The sequence below is a fragment of the Microtus pennsylvanicus genome, chromosome X, assembly GCF_037038515.1.
Source record: "Microtus pennsylvanicus isolate mMicPen1 chromosome X, mMicPen1.hap1, whole genome shotgun sequence".
In the NCBI taxonomy this organism is placed as follows: domain Eukaryota; kingdom Metazoa; phylum Chordata; class Mammalia; order Rodentia; family Cricetidae; genus Microtus; species Microtus pennsylvanicus.
Window position 1 is genome coordinate 139859870 of NC_134601.1, and position 17884 is coordinate 139877753.

The 17884-nt window shown below is 37.1% G+C and overlaps 1 pseudogene; it reads left to right on the plus strand.

Moving 5' to 3' along the window:
- The first annotated feature begins 15367 nt into the window (after window positions 1-15367).
- Window positions 15368-15563, plus strand: LOC142841510 (small nuclear ribonucleoprotein G pseudogene; annotated as a pseudogene).
- Window positions 15564-17884: the final 2321 nt, after the last annotated feature.

Consider the following 17884-nt stretch of genomic DNA (forward strand, 5'->3'; position numbering starts at 1 on the left):
AGAACAAATAGTAGTTCAGGCCGACTCTTTTTTTTTTTTTTTTTTGGTGTCTTTATTGGGAGACATTAAGCTCTTATGCAGGAAATAATAGTGCAACCTCAAATCAATGTATCTTAGAGAAAATAAGTCATGAGAAACTCAGTCCATAGCCACATTTAGTGGCCACTTTTAGGAGATCATTTGTGAACCAAATTAATTCATAAATCCACAAAGTATGCAAACTGATTGTAATATGAATATATATCTCCTTCTTCCAGGCTAATTCCAGCAAGCAACTCCACAGATGTCTGCTTTTTATGTGTGTGCACTCCTAAGAAAGGCTGTTTCCCAGGTGGGTTGCCCTTGACAGGTATAATTGTTACCTTTTATCACCCATTGTCCACAGATGACAAAAGGAAACTAGTTGAATATAATTTCCAGGCTCTCATAGTGAAGGTCCTGTCTGTGACCTGAGAATTGCTTTCAGGTTTGGAATGGTGCCAACTCTGTGTTGAATCTGGGCAATGATCCTGCACTCCCATAAATTCTGAAGTTAATGGTGAGATAATAGAGTCACAACTTGTGGGAAGCATATTTTTTCTCTCCCAAAGAATGAAGACACTACAGATGTGTAGTGAATGCTTCATTGTTCACTGCCACTGTTTATTTTCCTAAGGCCTCTTCCTAAATTCACAATATCTTACATAGCACTTCAAATACGTGGCATTTTCTGTTATTCTTAAGCGTGGTCTTTCCATGACTTACTTATTTAAAGCTTCATTGTACATTTGTGAAAAAAATGCCTTGGCATGGTGTTTCAGTGTCTTCATTAGCTTCTCATTATGAATGAATGCTCCCAAATGTCTTTATGTCAGCCACATGTGAAATATTCCATTAAACATCTCTGTGGAGAACAGAATTTATTTATTTCTATTTTATTGTATTTTTATTTATTACAGAGATGTCCACCAGCTACATGATGAGCTGTCATTAAACAATAATTTATTTGTTCTCATTTGGTTAACATTTAAGAATTTATCATTTTGTGGCTCATATTAGTTTGACCTTTGGGTTTGAGTCCATCAGTTACCTATAAATAGTACCTAGTACATACTAGAAGACCAACAAACTTCAGTAGATGAAAGCCAGTGAGTTAGTTTGGCAGGTAAAGGCATGTTGGACATTAAGCCTGATGATCTGACTTAAATCCCTGGAATCCACATGGTCAAGGAAAGAACCAATTTCTGTGGTTTTTCTCTGATCTCCATATGTGTACCATGGAATGCATACTCACATACATGCAACATGTACTTACTAAAACACACACAAAGAGAGACATGAATATATATATATATATATATATATATATATATGTGTGTGTGTGTGTGTGTGTGTGTGTGTGTGTGTGTGTGTGTGTGTATTAAACAAAACATTTAAAAACTTACTACAGGAATGAGCACTGAGGGAGCCAGACCCAAGCCAGGGACCTCCATGGGAGAAGGCCTAACCAGGGACATCTACAAGAATAGGCCTGAGCCAGCGACCTCAGCCAGAGCAGGCCCAAGGCAGCAACCTCCACAGGATCAGGTAAAAGGGAGCAACTGCTGAGGGATCAGGCCTGAGCCAGAGACCTCTGGGAGCAGGCCCAAACCATGGACCTCTGTGGCAGCATACCCAAGCCTAGGACATCGGTGGGAACAGGCCTGAGCCAGCAACCTTCACAGGAGCAGGCTTGAGCCAGCAACTTCCATTAGAGCATGCCCAAGGCAGCAACTCTCACAGGGCCAGAAGCATACTTGAGTCAGCAATGTCTGTTGGGGGCAGCTACCTCTACAGGTGCAGGCCTGAGCCAGTAACTTCAGCCAGAGCAGTCCTGAGGCAGTGGCCTCCACAGGAACAGGTAAAAAGGAGTGACTGCTGAGGGAGGAGGCCTGAGCCAGATACTTCTGTAACAGGACATGAGTAAGGTACCTCCAAGGAAACAGGCCTGAGCTAGAGACCTCTGTGGGACTGGGTTCAAACCAAGAACCTCTGTGGGAGATGTCCCTTGACCAAAGAATGGATAAGGAAAATGTGGTACATTTACACAATGGAGTACTACACAGCAGAAAAAATAATGACATCTTGAATTTTGCAGGAAAATGAATGAATCTAGGAAAAAAATATTGAGTGTGGTAATCCAGACCCAGAAAGACAGATATCACATGTATTCACTTATAAGTGACTTTTAAACATAAAACAAAAACAAAGCAGCCTACAATTCGCAATCTAGATAACAAAGAGAACCCTAGATCACAAAAAGAACCTAGACAACAAAGAGGACCCTAAGAGACACATACATGGATCTAATGTACATGGGAAGTAGAAAAAGACAAGATCTCTGAGTAAATTGGGAGCATGGGGACCATGTGAGAGGGTAGGAGAAGAGGGGAGAGAAAGGGAGGGGAGTGGAGAAAAATATATAGCTCAATAAAAACAATTTTTAAAAGATGCACATACCCTAACATATAAACATACAGTCACATACCCACACTTACACATAAATTAACCTTTTCTATGATTCTGAGAGGAAAAATAAAATCTTACTAGAGGAACTCGGAAATGGATGAACCTCATATGCACCCTACTTACTTTATCATTTGAATCTTGGACTTATTCTGTTATGCAAGATAAACGAGTGTTCATAAGGGGCAAGCCCACAAGTTTTCCTCAAGACTCTCAAAACACTTCAGGTCACCAAAATATGTAAAAGTGTTTTTCCACAAACCAATTCTTTGAGACCAGCTTGGTATTCTAAAAATCTAATTCTTACGGTATCAGTTCAGACCCAATAGGTCAAGTCTCACTAAAGTAACCTACTTTTTCCAATGCTAAACATACTATGTTCCCTGGTTTCTCACAATCTGTCTAACTTGTTTGTGAACCAGTGGTTCTATGATCCCCTTCGTGGACTTGAAAATTTTCTAGAGAGGTTGAAAGAGAACTCAGAGATTTGTGTGTGTGTGTTTGTGTGTGTGGATGTGTGAAAACATATGTAACCCAGGGCCTCACACATGCTAAGCAGCTAGTCTACCAGAGAGCATCATCCCTGCTCCAGCTGTGAGATTTATATATGGGCTCTATCATAAAGATATGATTGATTATTCACTTCTCTCCAGCTGCTCTTCTTTTCCTCAAAGACGGGCAGAGTTCCACCTTCCATCTAGGGCTGGGCCTTTTGATGACTCCCCTCACTTTCTCAAAATTCAAGTCATTAAAGCAAAAGGTGTTCCCATTACTCAAGAATTTCCAGAGGATTCAGAACTCTGTGTCCGGATTTCAGAGGCAAAGAGAAAAGACTATAGCTCTTATTATCACATTGCAATATCCAAAATGAAAATGTCAATAACTAAACATCTTGGGAAAACTTGTCACCATGGAAAATCAAGAAATACGTCTTGTTCCATCTTTCCCAGGGCACAGATGATCCTTGTTGGTTCCAATTGTCTTACAGGCAGAGGAAGCTTTCAAAAGTGAAGTTTGATATTTACTGTTTGAATTATGAGCTGGACTGTGACTCTTAACACTGTACGTTATAGGATAAGCCTGGGCAACAGTTCTCATTGCCACTTTCCTTGGGGCTTTAATGCTTGCATTATCCCCGCAGGCAAGTAGACTATTGAAAAGTGCATATTTGTGGAACATTTCATTCTAACTGTGCTCTTCACGTTTCTTTGGAAATGTAGCATGTGCATAATCCTCTTTATGAATTACAAGCAATTACTGGCTCCCATGCTTGAATGGCTTGAACTGCTTCAGTCCAATTAAATTTGGCAGGTTAAATATTTGATAGTGTAAGGTGTGTGGTTTCACAGGTAATTCTGTGAACATCACTTCTTACTAAGTGTACAAACTGCTTTTCATGTTACCAGCATTCAATGTGCTTCCCTGAGCCTTCATCAAATAAATGTTATTCCTTATAATAAGCCCTCCAACCATTTTTTAGAACTTTATTGCCTTATTGTTTCTATATAATGCATTTATTTGGCAAAAAGTTTTTCAAAGAATATTACATATTTCGATACAGCAGAACTCAAATGGCTTGTATTCAGAAAGCTAAACTTAGATACCAGCTATATGTTTTTATTTTTAATCCACAGTTACCTACTGAATAGAATGTTGCAACATGGGCCCCCAAAAGAGTTCGTTTTTTAGATTTTTTTTAAGTTCTCCACTTCCAAAACTTTTGCTTTGGTTTGAGATTCGGTCTTGCCATGTAAAACACATTGGACTCACAGTTGCAATATGCCTGCTTCAGTATCTCTGGTTCTGTCATGCAGTGATGGGGGAGGATTCTACATCAATACATGTGGTGTCCTTTCTTCTACTTTCAGGAAGCAAGTTAGCTAAAAAGTTTAAAAAGCACTAATGTTTGTTTCCTTATTAAAAGAAAGAAGCAACAACAAACCCCAAACAGCTGGTTTTGATGTTCACACATGAATATTATTTCCTAGATATTATAAGAGCCTAATAATTTGGAAAGAAAGGCTCAGTGTGTAGATTAGGGTGGCAACAAGTTTATATGCCTCTCACCTCAGCTATCCAAGTGTCAACTGTGTGCCACCATATCCAGACCTAATGTGATATTACAATATCCCTAATGAAGCAAGAGGACATTTAAAACCCTTCCATGGGTTTTTGTACATTCTCCAGTGGGCTTTAAGTGTCTGCATTTCAGAGGAAGAGAAGATGCAACCTCTAGTAGTTTTCCTTTGCCAGAAGGTATCAATTGAAGAGAGCTTTCTAGTGAGGGATGGGAGCTTAATCCACATCCCACTCTCAGTGTGGGAAGCCTATTTGGCTGCAACTTGTGCAGGCCTTGTGCCTATTGCCAACAGTCTCTGTTACTTATACACCTAGGAAAGCAAAAGGTAGAAAACTAGTTTTAATGAAAATAAAGAATTTGTAATAAATTTATTTAATATCAAAAAACAAGCATAGAAACTTCCCAAGAATTTTTCTGTTGCTGTGATGAAGAACATGATCAAAAGCAACTTGGGGAGAAAAGGGTTTATTTCATTTTACAGCTTCTAGTCCATTACTGAGGGAAATCAGGACAGGAACTCAAGGCAGGAACTGAAGCAGAGGCCATGGGGGAAATGCTGTTTATTGACTCGTTCTTCATGGCTTACTCAGCATAGAAACCTTTTAGTTAATATTTCTAGTGTTTGCCAGTATCCTACTGTTTGACAGTAGTGAGGACATGTCCTGTTGTGCTGCTACAGACCATAAGAAGTAATGAGTGTCAGGGAAATTTTCCTATTCAATCCTTCCTTTCAGTGGGGAATCTTGAGTGGTGCATTCCTGGCAGAGCTGTAGGACTGAAGCATGCTGCTGGCTAATCTTCTCATGGAAGACGGTTGCATTTGACCCACAAAAGACTTCAGGTGTTAAAGGAACAAACTCCATCTGTGAATCATCCAAGATTTGGGGTCTATTTATTGTTCCCACATAATTCAATCCCAGTTTGATTGAAACCACCTGAGATCATTGGATTTTTCTGTTAGATTGAGAAAATAACCCTTCTGTTATGTAAGAACAGTGGCATGATTTTTACTGCTGCATTTTATTACAAACAGGCTAAGCCCGTTCCTGAATAGAGATATCATGAGCTAAAGGAAGATCCTAAAAGGCTGCTGTTGCGGTCTGAATATCTGTGTCCCCCATGAATGTATGTATTAAAATCTGATCTCTGAAACAATTTCTCACTACGCGTGCAGCCTTGGGAAAGTGAATAGGCTCTTCATGACTGGGACCAATACGCTATAATAGGGGATTGAGGGAGCCTCTTCACCACCTTCCACCATGTAAGAATGCACTGAGAAAGTGTCCTATATGAAGCAGAGAACAAATACTGCTGTCTAAATTTCAACCTTCTAGCCTTCAGAAATGTGGATAGATACACTTTTCTTGGTTGTCTCCTATCTTAGGTGTCTGACTTGCTGTAACAATTCTCCATGTAACTTATAACCAAGAAAAGTGTATTTCTGTCGTGGTAGGACGATAGGCCTTTAGTCTTCTAAAGGAACTTTGCCAGTTTTATTTCTCATGGTATCTGTTTAATTTCATCATTCAATAAATTAAGTTTATTTGATTCTTGTAAGCTTTTTATTGATATCCTTATATAATTTAGTTTTATTTCCTATTATTTAACTTATAACTCTAAGTTATAAACATGCCTCCAATATTCATTCTAAAGTCCGGCACCAAAAGAATAAAGGCACTGACTTTCAAAACTGGCTTCATAAAATGATTTACTTGGATAAAAAAGACAGTCATGTTTATTCAAACTCCCTGTATTTTCTCTTCTAGCGTTAGTGGTTTTGACCAAGCAAACAATTTCCATTTTTCTTTCTTCCGAACACATTTGCAGAATATCTTATGGTATCAGCACATTACTTTGTGTTCTTAATATTCTTGGTGTTACTTGGGCAAGACTCCCTCTTCTCATCTCATGATGTGCTCGCAGAAAGGCTTACACATGCTGTTCGCTAAATTGAATTCAGTGTGCCATTTACTGCTTACTTGGTGTGCTTATAAACAAGCGTGTGCTTACATCTAAACGAAGTTCTGGTGAAGACTGTCAATCCCACCTGCATGTCACCAGACCTGACATTTTACTTCCTCCAGTCACAGGTTCAGTGCTGTGTACAGTTGCCATTTATTTGATTTACTGACGACCAGCCAAAATTGAAGTAAATCTGGCAGTAATTATTTTGTCTCGATTGTCACACAAACCCTTTGATTTCATTTAGTAGTGTACTTTATTTTAGCTATAAATTATACCTAGCTTTAATATAATCATGTAGAAGTCAGTACAATATGAGATTGTTGTCAGTACATAAGAAAGTTGGGAAGCTCACAAATTTGCATATATTTCATTGTCCAAAAGTAATTTCATTTTTATTACTTAATAAATGGAAATTAAAGCCCATAGTTATATGCCCAGATATGAGTGAGGCAGAAGTGGCCGAGAAGAAATAGGAAATACTGCAGTCCAAGTAACTAGGGTATTACTTCACGAAAATAAGAAAGAAATTTGCTGTATGATCAGTTGCTTTGTGTCCAATCTGAGTAGGTAGAAAAAGATGGCCTTTAAGAAGAGTTAGATATCCCATCCAAGGAGTGTAATATGCCAGGCTTGAGGAAAATGCTACTGTTGTTATCAATAAAACTATTATGTTGTGCTACTCTTGCTTGCTCCACTAGACTAGACTCATCTATGGTCAGAACTATCTTTCTCATTTGGTGTGAAGGTCATGCACACCATGAAGATTGTCAATTACTAGTTTGGTTTCTCTGAAACCTTGACACAGGGGCAAACATGCATCAGACCATGGAGATGAGTTATCTGAGTTATAGGTAAAGTAACTACATGTCCGGTTTTGTCCTGACAAGTCACGGTTTGCATCTCTTACCATAGATTATCTGATCTTCTCATTTTTAATCTTATAAATGTCAGATCAGACAGTAAATCACATAGCCACTCTAGTTTGGGAGGAGTTTTATAGCAACAAATGTGTTTTGCACATTTTTTGTGCTACTCTGTTACAAGTTTGGTTATATGTACTCTGTCCCTGAAACCTTGATCAGAATACAATGAAATGACACATTAATTTTCTAGTTATGAATTACTAACAGATATCAGTTTGGGAGATCCCACTCAAATGATGTTATCCTGAAAAATCCTGTTTAATATTTTCATACACACTCTAACTCATTTCTTTACTTTCTGTATATGGAATAGAAAGAAATTTGCTTATAGATTTTTCTGCTAAGCTCTGCTTCAGTTCCTTCTTTTGAATTGCCATAAGGGATTAAAATTTTGACAGGTGTTGTTCCTAAAACTAATGGCAACTCTTGGAAGAGACTTCAGGATGTTTGTGATTACTGGAAAGAAGATACCCTAAAGTTGTTTCATGATGCTGAGAGAGGAAAGACTAAGAATTTCAAGTCAAAGAACTACCTTCTAGCTGATGGTAATCAGTGAGCCTAGAATATTCCATTGGGGGAAAAATACCTAACAAACAAGAAAGATGTTAATACCCTAAAAATAGTGATCCGTCTTTAACACCTTTACTGTGTAAGGTATAGATGGCTGTCCTGTTCATTCTGAACACTCCCTTGATCGAATTCATAAGGACCTATGTTTGCAGCAAATAACAAGGGCAAACAAAAAATTGGACCCTGACAGGCATGTGCCATTTGTCCTCTTCGTCATTAATGGTTATTACATGTTTTGCTTTGATCAATAACTGAATATTATATTCATAGGTGGATGTTTTCTTGATAGACTTGTCACAAATATTCATACACAGAATAACATAAGACCTAGTCCTTCAGTTATATGGTCTTCTGAGTTTAAGTTCATTGCTGTAGTGGGAACTTTTTTTCTTTTATTTTAAATTTAATTTTACTTAAAAATTTCCACCTCCTCCCCTCCTCCCATTGATTGTAATGTTTTATTAAGTTTAAAGCATTTACCTCCCTGTCCCCCACACCCTCCCCCCTCCTTCTCTAGACCAAAAAGCAGTCAGGGTTCCCTGCCCTGTGGGAAGTCCAAGGTCCTTCCCCTCCATCCAGGTCTAGGAAGGTGAGCATCAAACAGACAAGGCTCCCACAAAGCCGTAAATGCAGTAGGATTAAAACCCAGTGCCATTGTCCTTGGCTTCTCAGTCCTTCCTCCTTGTTCGACATGTTTAGAGAGTCCGGTTTGATCATATGCTCCATCAGTCCCAGTCCAGCTTGCTTTGGTGAGATCCATTAGATCAGCCTCACCGTCTCAGCGGGTGGGCTCACCCCTTGCAGTCCTGACTTCTTGCTCATGTTCTCCCTCCTTCTGCTCCTCATTTGGACCTTGGGAGCTCAGTCCAGTGCTCCAATGTGGTATGTACTCACTCATAAGTGGATTCTAGCCATAAATAAAGGACATTGAGCCTATAATCCGCAATCCTAAAGAAGCTAAATAAGGTGAACCCAAAGAAAAACTTATAGTTATCCTCCTGGATATTGGAAGGAGACAAGATTGCCAGGCAAAAATTGGAAACTTGGGGGTGGGGTGGGCTGGGGATAAGGGGAAATGGGGAGAAAAAGGTGAGGAGAGGATGGGGAAATCTTGGGGGAAATGGGATGGTTGGGATCGAGGAAGGGTGGATATGGGAGCAGGGAAGCATATATCTTAATTAAGGGAGCCATTATAGGTTTGGCAAGAGACTTGACTTTAGAGGTGGCCCTAGGTGTCCATGGAGATGTCCCCAGCTAGATCCTTGGGCAGCTGAGGAGAGGAAGCCTGAAATGGCCCTATCCTATAGCCATACTAATAAATACCTTGCATATCACCATAGAACCTTCATCTGGCGATGGATGAAGCTAGTGGGAACTTTTTTAGAATTTCACTGTGACTATTCTCTCGAGATAAGAAAGAGAAAAATGAAGGAGACATTATATCATATCTTAGGAAGTGAAACTGTCTCAACAAATTCCAAACATAAGGTCTTAACCACTAGCAGACCCAGAATGTTTCTGGATGTGAAAGTTGGAATTCTAATGAATAAATTATGGTTTTAGGAATAGGCCCTACTCCAGCCTAAGTGTTGTTTTTATATAGAGAGGGAGACACCAGACCTGAGTGCACAATGAAAACTGTATGAGAGGAAATATGAGAAAGTGGCCACCTCTAAGTCAAGGATAAAAGAATCAGGGAAAACTAATCACACTGAACATATAGATGTCAAAATTATAGCCTTCAAAACTCCAAAAATATATTTCTGTTGTTTCAGCCTCTCTGTTGTTGCTATAACTTCTTATGATAGCCTAAGCAAACTAATAGAGTGAACGAATATAATCATTGAGTCATATGGTGAGTCTATGCTTGCATTTTTACAGAGCTGCCAACTGTTCCCAGTAGATACAGAACTTTATATCCCATCATCAATCCAAAGGAGCCTCTCCTCTTCAAGTCCTTAGAACATTTGTTTTCACTCTGTTGTTGTTATAGATATAGTGGGTCTACATGTTTCATCTTATGTTGGTTGTAATGTTTTATTAAATTTACAACATCTGATATTCCCAGACTGTCTCCTATTCACGCACTAACAAATTCTGACCCTGCTTATCTTCTGAGACTAGTCATGTTAAGGGTGGTATGGTCTTAGCAGACCCAGTAGTTGTAATTTACCACTTGTAGACTGCGAGCAACATTGTACAACTTTTCATATATGTATTGGGCATTTTTATAACTTCTTAGGAGAACATTTATTCAAACTGTTTGTTGGCTTTCAATGTTGGTCTGATTTTTCTATTGTTGAGTTATGAGAACTCTTTATGTGCATGCTAATCTGCGTGAGATGTAAAACTTGCATATATTTCCACCTATTTTGTGAGTATTTTTTCACTTTCTTAAGAGTATCTTTTGATGCACAAACTTTATTTTTATTTTGATGAACTTCAATTTTTCAATTTCCTTTGATTTCTGTCCTTTTGATGTAATTAAAAAAAATCATTGACTAGTCCAAATTCAGAAGAGTTGCAGTTTCTTTACTTTAGTAGCTGTGAGGTTTTTTGCTCTTATAGTTGAACATTTGATATTTCTGTCAAGTGTGAATGGTGTGGATACTGGGGGTTGAATCCAAGATCTCTTGCATCTTCCCCAGACAAGTGATCTACCACTGAATGACCTGCTCAGTTTCCACCCATTTTGAGTTAACATTTACATATTATATGGCCTTGGGATCTAAGTTCATTCCTTTGCATGTGGATATTCAGTTGTACAACTATCATTTATTGAAACTATTGTTATTCCTCATTAAATAATATTGACACATTGACAAAACTAATTGTCTAGAATTTATGGGTTTATTTCAAATATTTCTATTCTAATCTGGTTCCATCATCAGCTCATTATTGAAAAGATAATTCCCTAACATCTAGAACAAAAAAGGATTCCTCTCTTCCCACATAGTTCTAAGAAGGCCAGGAATGCTCACCTTAACAAAGCGAGGAAATTAAAACCCCTATCTTAACCCTTACTTCACATTTGCTTGTTCGAATTCAAGGTCAAGGAGAGCTTTCTCCAGCCTTTCCTGATCAGGTACAGAATCCTAGCACACACGGGACTTTCTTAAATTCCAAGTAAACAGTGGAGATTTTTGTAGTCCATATTTCCAAAGACATATCATTCCCCAAATTTCTTTCCACAGTTTTTATTTATTTATTTATTAAAGATTTCTGCCTCCTCCCGGCTACTGTCTCCCATTTCCCTCCCCCTCCCCCAACTAAGTCCCCCTCCCTCATCAGCCTGAAGAGCAATCAGGGTTCCCTGCCCTGTGGGAAGTCCAAGGACCACCCACCTCCATCCAGTTCTAGTAAGGTGAGCATCCAAACTCTGTTTGATCCAGCTATTATCATGTACCAGAGGATGAGGATGTGTATATATTCATAAATATTTCTACAAATTATCTCCTAGTTCCAGTAAGGAAAATTAAAACAAGACTTTTGACTTAGTTTGGGTTACTATCACTCTGAATGGACACCATGACCACAACAACACTTATAAAGAAAATATTTAATTAGGCTGGCTTGCTTACAGTTTTAGAGGTTCTGTCCATTCTCATCATGGCAAGGAGCATGGTAGCATGAGGCAGATGTGGTGTTTGCTACATCTTGGTTTGCAGGGAACAAAAAGTTGACTGAAACACTGAGCAGTATCCTGAGATAGTAACCCTCAAAGCCTGTTCCCACTGTGACACATTTTCTTAAATAAGCCCATACCCACTCCAACAAAGTCACACCTCCTAATAGTGCCACTCCCTATGAGATTATAGGGGCTAATTACACTCAAACTACCACACCTTTTAAGTGACTCTTCCCTTAAACTTTTTGCTGGAATAAGGACAATTTTTAAGTGGAATTCAGTCTATGTTTTCTTTACTGACACAGTGAATGTGGGCCAGTATTTCTAAGGCTATGACTGGTAGAAGGACCAAGGACAGAATCAATTAAAGTTCACAAAACTCATTGTTCATTAAGAATCAGATGTATTTTCTTAAATAGTTTCTGGGTTACTGTGAACTTTCTCTTAATTCCCAGTATTCTGAAAAAGATTGTTCTGACAATTTTGGTGTGTTCTAAGGTTTCTTGTGGTTGTTTTGAGAGTCAGGATTTTAGAGTCCCTTCCTTCCTCTGTTGTTTTTACTGGTATCAGCCTTTTGGAGAAAATTTTAATAAATAAAATGGTGTACATTTCTGGAGGGAATGCAAATTTAATAGAACATATATGATTAGAGAGTGAGAAACTTTATTCTTAGCTATAGACATAACTATCCTTAATATTTGGCTTATATGTAGGAAACTGGGTTGTATAAATTATATATTGGGGTGTTTTCTGTCTATATATCTTACTTACTGCATAGGATACTATTGTAAAATATGTAATAATTTTCTTTATCTCTCATTGTAATATATGATTTTCCCCAATATATAAAAGTTATATAAACATTTTTATATGTACTGCTTTGGATAAGCATGAACACTTTCTGTCAGATTGTTAGTATTAAATTGTTTAACATTCGTGAGAAAATTCTTTCCCATTTCCACACTCATGAAAATGTTATGTAAAAGCCCTAAGTATTATTTCCAATCTAAAATACCTTCATCTCTCCAGAAAGTTTTTTTAAAGAAAAAAAATGGGGATTCTTTTCATGTTTTCTTATTTCCCTGGTACAGTTTCATATTTTTTCATATATGCTTTGGCTACTTTTAAAGCTATCTATTTCCAGTTTTATCCCATTACCCTTTGTAATCACACAGCATTTCATTTTACATATTCTTAATATAATTATAACTGATGATAAGGACCTAACTTACTGAGAGGTTTCAGGCTTAAGGTTCAAGGGGGACACTGAAGTAGAATGTTCTTTTGAGTAAGAGTTGTATGAAAAGAGTTCTTGTAGTAACACCATAACCAGACACAAAAGTATGGCAAGGGCACTGAGGAGAGTTTGCAGAGTTCACTGTGGCAGAGTTGGAGGGTCTCTTCTTAGAGACTTGAGAGGAAAGTGGTCGATGAATAGCCCATAGTACATGCTTATAGTCGAGCGATCTTTGAATCTACTGTGAAGATTGGGAGGGCATTAATCTAGGAAAATATGTTATTCGGTTCTGGGGACCAACTTACTATGGTTTTGATCATTGTCACAGTTCAACCAAAATTAAGGAGCTTTATAAACTGACATGGTCTGGTTAGGGCTGTTTTTGAGGCAGGGTTTCTCTGTGTAGCTCTGACTGTCCTGGAATTCTCTCTGTAGACCAGGCTGGCCTTGAATTCATAGAGATCTTTCTGCCTCTGGCTCCCAAGTGCTAGATTAAAGGCCTGCACTACCACCACCACCAATAAGGGCTTTTACACACACACACACACACACACACACACACACACACACACACACAGAGAGAGAGAGAGAGAGAGAGAGAGAGAGAGAGAGAGAGAGAGAGAGAGAGAGAGAGAGAACTTTTATTCTGTGACAAAACTACAAGCTAACCCATCCTGACATTATTTATTTGTTATATATGTTATATATATATATATATATATATATATATATATATATATATATATAGCCATTATCTTGCTTATTTGTGCATATTTTTCAGGTGAGAGAATAGAGTTCTGTAGTTATAAAAGTATACAGTTTACCAAAATCCCTTCTGCATAAATATATCTCTTTATGATTCCTTAAGTTCAATATCTTTCTTTCTTGAGATTTATTTTTCATTTTCATAAGCACAGTAGCAAAAGCTATTGTTTCTGTTTAAATATTTGCTGGTGAATCATACAATGAAATTTAATCATAGTGTGCCCTGAAAATTTGAGAGAATCTCAACTCTCTCTCTTCTCTTTGTGTGTGTATGTGTTGTAAGACACAGATTTGAAGTAGAAAGTGGTGAACCATGCTAGCATAATTGTTATAGGTAGTTGTCATCAGAAAAAAATTTTTCTAAAGTAACATGCATGCAATAGTAAATAAAAACGTATTTACATCTGTTAAAATTTCAACTGAAATAAAAAGGATGTGTCTAAAGAAATAAGGAACAAACAGAAATTGACAACTCAATAAAAATCAGAGAAGACAAAATTAATTTTTAAATATGCTAAAACACCAATTAACATTGAACTCTGTAAATGGAGAACATAAAGATTAGAGACCCATACAAACATGCAGAACTTCAGACAAAGTAGCATATTTATTTTCTTAATAAATGAATAGAAACCCTCTGACTCAGAGAAATAAAAAGATTTTTGTTTTTCCATGTTTTTATCTTTTTTCAATTGAGCTTTTGTTTCTTGAATACTTACTACTGTTTTTCATAATTCTATAATTATGCTGACCGTGCCTATTAATTCTCCATTATTTGCATGCCAAAAATAAATTCAAGGTGGAATAGAAATAAACTAAAACTCAAAAATATGTAAAAGTTAAATATATATTTTTTAATTCTTAGGAAAAAAAAGACAGGTTTAAGAATAAAAAACAGGACTAGTTTTCTCCTATGAAAACAGAAAATTTGGAAGATGTATCATGATACTTGTAACATATAAAGGAAAAAGTGCATAAATTATACTAACACATTGTCAACAAGATACTATGAAGAAACAGAAGAACAAATTACTGTTATGTGCCCAGCAAGTAAGAACTAATAATCAATGATGTCAAGATTTAGCACATTTTTGAAGAGTTAGTTTTCTTATCTAATAATGGCAGTTGTGTAAATTTACCAAATCATGTTTCAGGACAATTTAGCAGTGTCTAACCACACTTATATGTTTTCTTGTATTGATGCAGGAGAAACTTGAAGTAGTAAGAATTTATGTTATAAACGATTTATGAATAAACTAGCTCAGGAAATATTAAGTTAAACAAAAAGTAATTAGATAAAGGAATGCTACCTCCACTATGACAGAAAGGTAGGTAGTGTACCTGGCCTGTTAAACACTATAAACACAGTTTTTAACCATATTGAAAGCTTGCTATGAAAGTTTGTGCTAATGTTTGACCTCTAATTATGTTTTATACCATAATAACCAGAACAACCTTGATTTAAAACCAACCATTAGGTCCATCCGCATATCAAAGACTGTCAGTTCAAGGTGGCAATGTAGGGTCACAACCAACATTATTAAGCCCTCATATGAAGTCTAACATTAAATCCCCTGGACTCTTATCAGAAAAAATATAATTCTGCCAGGTGGGTGAGATGACTCCGAGTAACAACTTTTTAAAAAGAATAACACTGGTTTCCTTAAGTTTCTATCCTGTCATGCTGAGCCTGCTGAGGACTCAGCAGGAGCAAAGCCAATCCTCTCAAATTGAAGAAATTTATGGTCAAGAAGTTACCATTGAAGTTAAATGGTAGCAGACATATACATGCAATCCTATGGGGCTTTGATTCGTTTATGAGCCTTGTTATTGATGGGTGTGTGGAGATGGCAAATGGCGGTCATGTGAGGAAAGAGCATCATCATGATGGAAGCCTTGGAAAGAGTCTAAACAATGGCTGTTGAGCAGAAAATTCACATCCCTCCCCCTAGGGCTGGTTTGACTATGGCGTACAACTGGGTCATGTATATTTTCAACTGAAACTTTTTGCTAAATAAGCTTTTATGATACTATAAAAGGAAATAATTCTGTCATCTTTGCTGTGTAACTCCCATCTGTCCATGTAGCCAGACTTTCAGTCTCTTGTCTCTCTTTAAATAACTCAAAATGTAACCTGGGGCAAGGACCCAAAGAATATTTAAAGATGACAGCATATCTGGAATGCATAAACTTGAGACTTCTACAAGCTAGTCAAGTTTTCTTTTCTAGACTGGTTCTACTTTGTTTATTAACCACAACCAATCCTGCACTATTATTAAAGTGCTTTTTCTGAACAAGGATGACAACAATGTACATACCAAACTGAATAGAGAAAGGCCCACTAGGACCCAACACATAGGCAAGTCAACCTTATTGGAAAACAGTTTTTCCAAAGAAGAGCACATTAATAGGTTACTCAGTACAAAAAGTCAGCCCTGAAAATATACATACAGATAGCATTACATAAACAAAACAGGTTATATTTAGAAATATATATGTGTATACATGTATGCAGAATATAACAGTGAAAAAAGAGGCCACAAATTTTAAGAAAAACAAGATGTATATGAGAGGGTTTGGAGGGAGGGAAGGGAAAGAAGAATATTGCAATTAAATTATAATCTAAAATATTACAAAAAGAGTTTCCTTTATTAATCTCTAAATACTGAGACTGATTTCTCACTGGGCAGGCTAACTAATTCTCTAGCACTATGTACTCAAGAGAAATGAAATACCATGTGAATGCACAGAGGCTCTACATAGAGGTAACCCACATTTATTTCATAATAATTATAAAAATTGGAAACCATTCAAATGATCATCAATAAGTCAATAATCAATTAAATTATAGCACTCAGGAGGATAAGGAAGGAGGATTGTGAATTTGAGGCCAGATTGAGCTACATAGCGAGAATCTACTTCAAAAATAGTGGGGGCTGGGGAGTTGATTCAGTGGTTAAGAGCACTTGTTCCTCTTGAGAACATGAACTTTGTTCCTAGCAACCATATGGTGTTCTTATAATAGTCTGTAATTTCACTTTCAGGTTATCCACCACCCCCCTTCTGTACTCCATGGGCATCACACACACACACACACACACACACACACACACACACATGCACATTTTAAAAAAATCTAAAATTATAGTCCCATCAGTTATAGGATATTCATATATCTGTCATTTACAAAAAATGAAGTCTATGTCTGTACTGATCTATTGCTAATGAAGTTAATGAGGAAAAATTAAAAAATTTTGCAAATAGTTAACTTTCTGAGTCAAATATCTAAACATCAAAGAATTATACATATAAATTAATCAACAAAGAATATGTATCAAACTGATTAAGATCAATATTACCACAGAATCAATAAAAAGCTATCTATTTTGTTTGCATATTGTTCTGTTTATTTATGATGATAACCATTATAAAAATCTGTGTATAATAAAAGTGTGAATCACAACCTTAGTAAACTTGAATTCTAAGTACAGTTGCAACAAAACTTTATTTTCTTATTTATTTTAATTACTAATTATCATTTGGTTTAGTCTTGTTTGGTTTTGGCATGTTAAAACAAAGGGAAATGTTTTAAAGTAAGACAATGTTTATACTGATGTTTTTACTTTATCAAAGGGTATTAGCTTGGTGTGAACATTAATCTCAACATTCCTGAAGCAAAGGCAGATTTCTGTGTTTGAATATTGTGCTGGTATTTTGTTTCTGATCTAACAAATAAAGCTTGCCTGAAGATCAGAGTATGGAGCTAGTCACTAGTAAACTATAGTGGCCAGGCAGTGGTGGCACACACCTTTAATCCCAGCACTCAGGAGACAGAAGTAGACACTCCTTTATAAATTCAAGGCCACCCTGGGCTAGCAACTGACTCAATCTGAAAGAAAAAGAGAGCAAGTGGTGGTGGCTCACACCTTTAATCCCAGTATTTGGGAGTCACATGTCTTTAATCCCAGCCCTAGAGAGGTAGAGACAGGAAGGGATATGTCTGGGCAGAGAGAAGCATGTGGAGAAAGCAGGAGGAGACAGGAGCTCAACATTTAGTCTGAGGCTTCAGACAGGCATTCAGTTTGAGGACTTAGAGAGACAGGCTACTTAATTTGGTCTGAGGATTTTATAGCGGTAAGAACTAGTGGCTGGTTGTTCTGCTTCATTTATCTTTCAGCTTTCAGCTTTCGATATCTGACTCCGGGTTTTTATTATTAAGACCAATTAGAATT